Source organism: Vespula pensylvanica, chromosome 7 (genome assembly GCF_014466175.1).
Source record: "Vespula pensylvanica isolate Volc-1 chromosome 7, ASM1446617v1, whole genome shotgun sequence".
Lineage (NCBI taxonomy): Eukaryota > Metazoa > Arthropoda > Insecta > Hymenoptera > Vespidae > Vespula > Vespula pensylvanica.
This window is the reverse complement of record NC_057691.1, coordinates 4805673-4817498: the sequence shown is the minus strand read 5'-3', so window position 1 is coordinate 4817498 and position 11826 is coordinate 4805673.

The following is an 11826-nucleotide window of genomic DNA, read 5'->3' as shown; positions in this document are numbered from 1 at the left end:
ATTTGCTCCGCGTACGCAGTTGACTGTAGGTGAATAATATAATGTTGTTCACAGAGATTGATGAACATTTTTTACTATTCTTTTCATTCTTCTTTCTTTCGCATGTATTGATAAATATATTATTTTTTCTAAAATAATAGTCAAGATATGATATTAATTGCATACGCCGAGTGAATGTTCTATGTAAAAAGAAGTTGCCGTGTACAGTGATAGAGTATGAAAAAAGTAGTATTGACGATCGAAGCAGCGTACAGTGCTAGTCTATCTTTATGCAAGAAGAGATTTAACGCAGTGCAATTTTTTGCAAGTGGGAAGACCAAAATTATATGAATGGATGATATTCTGATACGTAAAATGTGTAGCTGATAGATACATGGCAGGTTCTGCTTGGCTTATTATCAAATTAAATAGAAATTTTCATCGTCAAAAAAAGGGAAAAAAAAAAGAAAAGACGAAGAAGAAGATCGCAATTATCAGGAAAGAATAGATTGAATTTTTTAATTAAATTTTGTATTATTAATTTTACGTTTTATATATATTATATATATATATATAAAAGTAAATATACATATATATAGTATCTCGATAATCGCGAACTTCGTTAATAAAAATAGCTTAATCGAATTCTATATTATATTTATTATTATTATTATTATTATTATTATTATTATTATTATTTTAATTATTATTATTGCTAATGTTTAGTTAGAAAAGAAAATTTGTCGAAGAACTTTGTCTTGCACTATTAGCTGCAGATTTTCTGTGACTGTCAATATGATCTTCCTGTCTTATTGCTTATATATATTTCGGTCTCCTTTAATATTCATTCGATTATATGTGTATATATATATATATATATATATATATATATATATACATATACATATATATATATAATTTATATTTTTTAAACTACTCGTTTATATTAAAATGAGATATTTAGTTATCATAATTTACGAAATGTCAGTTTGCTTTATTTCTTAGCATTTTTTTTATATCGTAGAATTTCTTCAAATATCATTTAATAGGCAATCCAGTACTAATCATGAAAAAAAATAAGTTGAATTGTATATTTCATATAATTTGTACAGAAAGAGAGAGAGAGGGGGGGAGAGGAAGAGTGAGTGAGTGAGTGAGAGAGTGAGAGAGAGAAAGAGAGATAGAAAGCGTCATTAGATGTCATATAAATTAATTACTTGTCGTTAGTAATTCATGATCGATGAATTTAAAGTTTTGATTTATAATTCTATTTTCTTCTTTTTTTCGGCTTCTTGTACATCAACACGATCATTATTTCTAAAGACTTTGTTAATGTTTATTATATGTCGTTCATAGCTGTAAGAACTTCAAGGCACGTACTGAACTATCTTCTATTTTATTTGGCGGAATCGGTGGATTGTTAACACTATATTTATATATATATATATATACACACATATATATATATATGCACATATATACACACATATACACATATACATACATACATACATACATATAAACACACACACACACACACTTATAGTGTTATAAAAATATATAAATATACGTAAATATAAAACATACGTATATAAAATTTGCTTATGAAAAAATATATAGATTCATTTAAGTTTCTAAACAAAAATCTGCTTTGATATAGGAATGTGCATTGATAATGAATAAAATATATAGAGCGAGTGAAACGAATATCTGTATGTGTGTGCATGGGTGTATGTATGTGTATGTGTATATGTATGTATGTACGTATGTATGTATGGATGATGTATGTATGTATGTATGTATATATTTTTCCGAACGTAGTAAATTATTTTCCATCAAGCGATATTAGTTTTCTCTTGTTTTTATATATTTTTGTATGATGTGGGAAAAGGAATAACGAATGTGACGACAATTAGTTTGTAAAGTAACAGTTGCGGGCCATGCTATATATACATATATATATAGTATAATTCAAGAAAATATCTCCAGTAGGTTTAGCACAGTAATTAAGTAACTCTCCTTTTTTTACGTTTCTTGAATCCAATAATTATACGGGATGTCGTTGAAAAGAAGTAAGTCAATTTTTATCAATGTAAAATAAAACAAGACACGATCGATGAGTTAAATTAAATGAAAAATCTAAGAAGAAAATTTCCTTATTACATCGATATCTAACATTACTAATATTTAAAATAATCTAATATATCGATAAAATTTATCTGGTTGATCAAGTCTGTTCTATTTCATATTGATTGAAATTGTTTATCATTGTTTCAATTTTTGTCAAGTATACTTTGTAAAAAGCGAAAGCGATCGAGTACCAGACATTCTTGAATTTTTTCCTTGGTAGATGACAAAGGAAATAAAAGGAAAAATAAAAGAAGAAAAAGAAGAATTACGATTTGAAATTTATGTATCTCGAAAGAAATGAATGAAAATATTGTCTAGAGATTTTTGCCAAGTTTATGTTTAGGTGCTACCGTGTGACGTCTGTTAAAGTGTCTTATCATAATAAATCATTTCTTCCTTTTATTGCGTAAATTCTATTGGAATTTTCGAATTTAGGGTTTCTTTCTTTCTTTTTTATTTTTCTGGAACGGACACTTTTTACAGACGTCAACGAAACAACGAGACAGTAAAAGGGAACACCATTGAAATATCTCGTTCGAGATTGATTTGTTCACAATGTTTTAGCAACAAACATATCTCCTGTATGATTAGAGATTATGTATATCGAATGTTCGTCGAGTATTTTTTTGAAAGAAATATCGCAGTGCGTTCCTTTGTGAAACATTAGAAACTTCTTAAATCGGTAGATAGACAATCGGAAAAGTATTAAAACATACAAAAACTATAGAGATACACGAGTAACATACTTGTTTCATTATCGACCATCGCGTATCGATTTCACGGGTAGTCCTATCGAGATATGAGTTCGATCATCGTATTATATGTTAATTAGACGACGAGTAGCTATATTAGGATCGAGATGAACGTAAGGAAGATCGCAGGTCGATCGTTAAATGATAATAGTGTACTGATTCTTTAACTTAAACAGTCATGTTCTTAAAGACTGAAGAATGTAAACGGGAGTAATCTTCATCTTTAATCTATAGAAAAAGAAAAGAAAAAAATCGCGAAGACGAGAGAAACGACAATTGCGTGATAAAATTGTTCGCTATTGAGAAGATCGCTATTGTGTGTCAATCGACGAACATTGAAAAGAAATTTCATTTTCGTAGAAAAAAGATTTTCTACGCGTACACATTTTTTTCGAGAAAAAATTATAAGGACAACGATAAGAAATGAAAAAAAGAAAAAAAAAGGAAATAAAATGAAATAAAAAAAAAAGAAAAAGAAGAAAAAGAAAAAAGATAAAAGACAAGAAAGTATCATCGAATGTTTCACTCGTTGCATAATAGAGACGTGAAAAGTTTGAAGATGAATTATTATAAATAAGATAAACACAAGGCGATGTCTAAACCTACTGGCAATTAAATGTAACAGGACAATATTATATGTACTATTCCGCACTTTATAGCGATCGTAGATAATTTTAGTCTAATGATTAGTGAAGATTAACGACCGACCTTTCCAAATTCGATCGTCTTGTCGCCTCCGCCATATCGGTACACACGTATATGTATGAGTACGTACCAACAATGATCGTTTGCTTGTACTATTTACGCAAAAAGAAGATGATAAGATAAAAAGAAACAAACAAAAAAGAAAGAGTAAAAAAGGTCGGTAAGAGAAATCATCCTTTGAGAATATCCATAGGAAGAACTATAAGTTTCTAGATGATTTTAAAAATCGCTTATCCTTTTCGGATCAATTTCTTCTTTCAAATTGTCAAAATTAAAAGTCCAGGAATTTTTCTTTTGTAATCAAAGAAAAAGAAAATTAGCTTAAAACTCTCTCGAAAAATAATGATTGATTTTTAAAAACATCTAAGAACTTTTGATCCAGCCCTTGTATATATTTCAAAAAAAGAAAACGATTTACAATTGCAACATTGTTCACCAGCGTATACGAAAGACGAAAATATTATTATTTATTGATCAGTATGTTGCAATCAATCGGTTCTTATCTCTGAATGATTCTTTATTTTCGATCGATATTACGATTGTAGTAAGGATTCGATGTCGACAAATTTTTTTCCAATGTAAAATCAATGCTTTCAGCGTTCATTATAATAATATATAACTGAGAATGTATAGGATACACACACACATATATATATGTGTATGTATAAGATAAAAATATATATTGGCACACGACGTAATAATAATAATAATAATAATAATAATAATAATAATAATAATAATAATAATAATAATAACAATAGTAATAATAATAATAATAATAATAAAACAGAAAAAGAAAAAAACATTGTTCCTTTGGTACTACAATCAACAATAAAGTTTTGATTTACTTTACTCGACATCAATTTCGATAGGATCGATATTTCGGTTACACCTTCGATCGAACTGTGCTCGAAGTATTCATGATAATGGATAGAATGCATTGAAGAAAAAAAATATAGTTATATATTAGAACCTATACACACATATATATATATATACGCCTCTGTATATGTCATTAATATAAAAATATCGTTGCGCAGCATTGATTACACGTAATGTATTTCGTGATATAACGCGAGAAGGAAAAAAGGAAAAGAAAGAAAAAAAAAGTTTCGCGTTATCGGTTAATTCATTAACAAAAATTTTCGATATCCCATTGTTTTCCAATATACATTAATATACTTATATGTATATCGGCTCTGTTTAGCAGAGGTCAATGACCCCTTTTTCGAGAATTAAATCGAATTGTTGCATCGATGATAAAGCGCAATGATGAGCCAATAATGCCTTCATGTTGTACAAATGTCCATGAAAAGAAGAGAGAAAGAGAGAGAGAGAGAGATAAAGAATGAAAGAATTTGGGGGTGGGATGGAGGCAGGAGTCGCCTGATCGTATCGCTAAGTGTATGATAGTAAACAAATTAAATGGACCGATGTTAAAGAGATGCGGTAGCGATGTGACGATAATAAAAAAAGTTTAACAAAGAGATGAAAGAAAGAGAGGGAGAGAGAAAGACAGATAGAGGAGAAATATGAAGAAAGCCTATAGGTAGTCAAGAAATTTAAAACAAAGTTATATTGACAATGTTGACATAGTACCCAAAAAATATCTTTTTAGAAAGATTCATCGGAATTTATAAAAAAAGAGAATTATGGCGAAAATATATATATAATATATATATATATGTATATATATTATATATTATATATTATGTATAAAAAAACGCCCTCTAAGAAAAAAAATTTTCTTTGAGTTTTTTCTCATGTAAAGTAGCCTTGTGCGCGATGCATTTATGAACGAGATATTGTCGAGGCAATTTATTTAGCGAGCATAAGTAAACCCGTTATTAGATGATCAAATTATTGTCATTTCTAATCAAACCTTTTCCTAGAGAGATGGGAGAGGGGATCGTATAATTTTGTCTTCTTTTTTTTCTTTTTTCTTATAGATTAACTCGTGGTTTCTTCGTGAATGTTATCCCAAACGTACGAAATACCGAAGATATTCCAATGTAATTAGAAATTAGATGCTTAGTACTATGATCGTGATATGTAGTTTCTAATCGATAAAACGAAGCTATTCTTCTTGTTGCTCATTAATGTATCTTCTTATTGTTGCCTAATAGAATTAGAAATCAATGCTTGTTCCTTGATCGTGTTATAGTAGAATATCTTTCCTATTAATATGATGAAACAATTTTTGAAACGAGATTGAATTACTAGTTTATTTATATGAGACTTAATCTTCAATTTTCTTTATAATTATTATATAACATTATATATTTGATTATGTATCGTAGATTTTGTCTCTTTCGTTTTTCAAACAATCTTACTGTATATTTCTTTTTTCTTTTTTCTTATGATAATAATTTCACGACGGTAAATTATGATGAATTAGAATTACGATAAAAAAAGAAAAAAATATCTATGTGTAATATTTCATAAGAAATGTTGAGATAATATAAAGGTTTTTTAGACTAAATTTCTAAAAAAGATATTAACAATTCGGATATCGTACGTTTTGGTTTCGTTTATAGACCCTCGATCGATCGATCGATCGATCGAAATAACGGTAGATGTTTGATCGTTGAATATTGTAAAATTGTGAACGTGTTGCTCGTGAATCGGGAAGAAATTACACGAGTGAACGCGATCGTAATCGGAGAAAAGGGTTTGTTACATCACACAGAGAAAGAGAAAGAAAGAGACATATTTCAATTTTCTAAGTTCCGCATTCTATATGTTACTTATTACTATTATCATTGTATGGCATTATTCGTTTTTCTAAATTTGTGGAGTAATAAGTGCAAATGTATAATGTACAATGTACAACACAACAAACAACAAGAATAACACATTCACTAAATAACAGTACATATATACAAGAGATGTTTTAAAAGATATTTACAGTTGAACATTATTGCGAAATCATTAGAATTTTGGTCATCAAATTAAAAAAATTTTTCATTTCCTTTTTTGTGTTTTCAAAGTGCATGCTCGTCGAAGAAATTTAAAAAAAAGAATAGAATAGAATATACCGAAAAGAAGAGAGAAAGAGAAAGAGAATATAATAATAATAGTAATAATAATAATAATAATAATACTAATAATAATAATGATATAATATGATAATATATTAATTATTACCATTATTTACGAGATTCATGTTATTATTAACGATACCATAATACACTATGAATATGTTGTAATATTTACTGTGTAGCACATTAATGACATTTAATAGAGTATTTATTGAAATCATTTAACAAAAATTAATGACTTACATATATCGTTACGATATCGAGATTTTACGAGATTACGAAATAACGAAGTAATGTTTCGCTTCAAAGGTTACTTAAGAAATTTGATAATCTTTTGAACACGATGATATACTTTTATTAATTGTTTTACCTTTTACATTTTGTGTTTTTTTTTTTCTTATATAATTTAAATATTCATTTTTATGAAATGACATCATTCTTTTTCTCTTATACTTTATACATACTGCAAGAGTTGGAACAAAAGCTTTTAGGTGATAATAAAAATCAATTACTCTTTTTCAAAACCTTTTAGAATATTAGTTAGACTTGTAGTTTAACAAACTAGATTTGAATTTTTACAATCTGAAAAAAAATTAGCTTAAAAAATGTCTCGAAAAAGAGTAATTGATTTTTAAAATCAACTAGAAACTTTCGGTTCATCCTTCACTTCTACTTTTTTTAATCTTCGTTTTATATATATACACATACACACGCATCTATATGTCCCCATTATTTATTTAATATTTATTCTATCAATTCGAAAGACAACAACTTGTTTTTTTTTTCTTGAATCGCAAAAACATAACGCTTGCATCTCTCTAATCGTACAATTATTATGTCTATAAACAATTTTGCAATCGAAGTTGCTATTTATACGGTAAGTATCTACATTAGACACGTTGGCAAATGTCCTTCTTAGGAATAATAATAAATGTTTTAAGTACGTACAAATCGAAAAGGCAAGAAGAAGAAAAATCATTGTCCTTCTTCTTCGATACGTTGCTAAGAACATTTAGATGTTCGATTCGATAAGAATTTCTTTTTTACCGAGACGGTAAATATCGATTATCTTCGTCGCAAAATAGATATGTGTATATACATATATACATACACATAGAACGATTAGATCATTAAGATGTATACGAGTCGTATTCTTCGTTAGAAAGAATTCCTCCCTGATTCCTTCATCAACCCTCTCTCTTTTTTTTCTCTCTCTTTCTTGCACGTATTATGTATGTGCATTGGCTTTTATTCATGAGAATTTATCGTGGGCCAAGATTTATGAGACAGCGATGAACTTTTCATTCGTTAATCAACGGACACAGTAAATATCAGTAGAATCGAGATGACTGGACAATCGAAAATTAACGAGAGAAAGAAAGATAGAAAAAAAAGCAAAAAGATTCAGAAAGAGAGATAGATAGAGAGACATAGAGATGGATACAGAGATAGAAACGAAACGATTATCCCTTTTGTTTCCTTCAATTTTAGCGATATTATCGAATCGAAGAGTCACTCCGGTCTCTCACGATACCTCCTACAATAATCGCGGCGATCCTCGCGTAATGGATAACTATTTCACGATGACATTTTCTCTGTCGGACACGAAACAAACCGAATGGAAAGCGAAAGTGGCTAATAACCCTTAATAAGCTTTACAAACGAGCGAGAGAGATAAAGAAGGATTACTTCGGAGGGTATTTTTTATTAGCGAGGACGTACGAACGAATTAGGTTCAACGTTTGTGAATCATCGGGATAAATGTACAAATTGGAGGGATCAGTAAGTAAATAAATATTACGTTTTGCATGTATCTTTTTCTTCCATTTTTCGAAACGGGTATTGCTGACAGATCAGAGGTTTTATATATGACTTATTATGTCAAAGATTTTCAACAAATTGTTATTTTTAACGATTATAGATATGTTGAAAATAATATTTTTTTCCACAACAAAAGAAAAAGAAAATGCTTTAACGTAATACAAAATATTAACGGCATGAAATTGCTTTTTCATAAATATTCAAAGTTTTTAATAATTTTTTTTTTCAAGTATAAATCATACTCAGTATAATGTGATTATATCGGTATTAATAATATTACAATTTTTACATTATATAATTCTTTTTTGTAGTGACGAAAAAAAGATTTACTTATAGGGATATTCTAGACGTTTTTTCCAAAGATAATTCTCATGTCTATAATTTCCAAAGTTTTTAGGTACACTATCTTTTGTCCTTCGTCTAAGAAAAAGAAATAATAATATTCCTTTGGCTTAGGATGAGTTTGGAACGGCTAAGATTTTTATCGTACTTGTTCAGAAAAAAAAAATTTGCAGGGGAAATTAGCGTTAAGCCCGGGGCCTTCTCTGCTAAGGTCTCTAAAAGAGTCATCCAACTCGTAACAATTTAAACGGTGGTTATTGTGCAAAGCTAAAAGTAGAATCACGTGTTATTTCTTTTGCGGTATTTAAAGGTCCTTCCCGATGTCGTTCCGTTCGACAATCGTTTGACGATGACGTTATTGAGAATTGCGAGATAATAATTGAGCAATCCTTTCTCTTCCGAGGAATTTGTTAAAAAACTATATATATATAAGTGTATGTATGTATGTGTATAGATATACAATATATATGTATTACAATTGGTACCGTCATTGAAGATGGATATCTATTCCTAAATCGTGAGCGATTATGATCGTGAGTGTAGTCGAGTATAAAACGTTGATTTTCTTAAAAAAAATACATCTACGAGATATTTCTATTAAAAGAATTATAATCTCGTTATCTAGAATTAATTCGTCAAATTGCAAATAATCGAAACATTTTACAAAGTTCATTCAAAAGTAAACATACATTTCCAATAATTGTATTTCAAGTCAAACATTAAGAGTATATCTGATAATTAAATCCAAATAATTTATTTTATTGATTTTCTAAAAAAAGAAATAATGAAAAAACTTACTTTTTCTTGTGACCTAGAGAAAGAAAAAAATAAGAGTAAAGTAAGTGGGGGACAGAGAGAGTGAGAGCGATCTTATACTTTCGTGAATTTACGAAAACGGTGTTAGCTCTCACTTGCGAGGATGACCTCTTCAGGGTTAACCATGCAAGATGTCTATGGATGCACGAGCCTGATCGGATCTCGCGGAATCGAAAGCAATAGTCGTGTGTCAGGGCTAATATCGGAGATGAAAATGAGGTCACGTTGTTAGTATCCGTAGTATAATGGTAAGAGGATGCGCTTGCTTTCCCCTTCTCTTTCTCTCTCTCTCTCTCTCTCTCTCGCTCTTTCTCTTACCCTTTCTCTATGTTTCCATTCTCTATCTCTCTCACAAAACTTCCAGGATAAGCCAATCGGATCTTCTTTTTCTCTCTGTGTGCGATCTATGGAAGCGTGGGAGAGCATGTCATTCAACGAGATACTAATACATATACATATATACACACACGCGTATAGATATATAGATATATATGCATACACGATGATCATCGTTCTCTATGTATATATTATTCACATATGTTACGTATACGGACTACCTACAGCCGATTAAACTACGTTGAATTCTTTTTCCGACATCTCCGACCACGAAAACACATCGATGCAATTCCATACGAAAATATCCACGTGAAACATTTTTATGTTTATTTTATTTAACGATTTTATGCGATACATAGAACGTAGATACGTATGTATGTACGTACGTTCGTTCGTTATAGTTATAGAAAGGTTTATCTTTTATTTTTATATTTTCATATCGGCAAGTTGATTAATTTTTCTTGATTTCGTTGAAAAATATTCTATAAATTCGTTTGACAATATTTTGATAATTGCAGTCGAGTGAACGACGAAAATATGAAATATAAAAGTTTGTTGTGAAAGTATTTCTTTATGCTTTTATAAATTCGAACAATTATTCAAATTTACTATATATATTTTTTGTCGTACTCATACTTTTTCATTTATATTTTTTTATTTTGATAATATTCCGTGGCAGAAGATCTTTTTTGCCATTTCTCAGATAATTTTTTTCATTTCAAAACTCGTCATAAATTCCGAGATATGACGTTCTTTTTTTGCAAAAATCGAAGGAACTTTGAAAATGTATAATTCTAAAACTATGAATAGTAGAGATCTCATCCTTGTGACGTAATAATTCAAGGAAATTAGCATTTCTATAAAAAAAAAAAAAAAAAAAAAAAAAAAAATATTTCACAGAAAATAAATTTATATTTCGTTTCGAGAATATCCTTCAATAGATTCGATAAAAAAATGAAAGTTATTTTTTTGTAGAAACAATTTCTAGATTCGCTCCATGAATCAATAGCAGCGATACGATGAAATTTTGTTTGAAAAAGGAAATGTAAGAGGAAGAAGAAGAACTAAACGAAGAGTATTCGAGATGTTCGTATTAATCCTCAATAACGAGACATCCCTTTTTTATCGGTTCTTAACGTAGTACATTCAAAGGTGGCTCGGAAGGTAGAAAGCTCATTTACGAAAGATAGCAAGAGAGACGGAGATAGAGATATATAGAGAGAGATAGAGGTTTAGAAAGAAAGATAGAGAAGGAAAGAGAGAGACGAGACGAGACGGTGGCCGGCAGTAAAGTGCGATAGCTGTCGACGATAAGGGCAAAGTGGAGGATGAAAGTGACAGATGGACTTCTACGAGAGTACGAGAGAGAAAGTAAGTACTTACTTACTCTAGCCAACGGAGAAAGCTGTTCTCGGTCGTTGCAAGTTGAAGGAATGGATCTTCCTGTGCGGAATAGTGAGTGTGAGAAAGATGAAGTCACAAAAGTAACATCATCTCTCTCTCTCTTTCTCTCTTTCTTTCTGCGCGTGTTTCTCTTGTATATGTATATACACATACGTGGTAGGTGGTGAAAAAGAGAAAGAAAATGTTAGCCTTAAAGCTATACGCATCGTACTGCTACCCATTTACCTTTGTTTATGTAATATTCCTCTCTTTTCGATCTTTATTGTCTTTTCGGTCAGAGACCTCCTGCCGTTTAAAAATAAATAGAAACGTCGTCGTCAACTTATTTCGATAGATACTCATCTTCTCTTCTCTCTCTTTATATCCCATCCTCTTTCCTTATCTTTATTTCTCTCGTCTTTTATCTTTTTTATGTTTTTTTTTCTTTTGTTCGTTCCTCTCCTTCTTAATATTTTAACAAAAGGAGTGTACCAACGATTTAACCGCAAATGCTTTTTGCG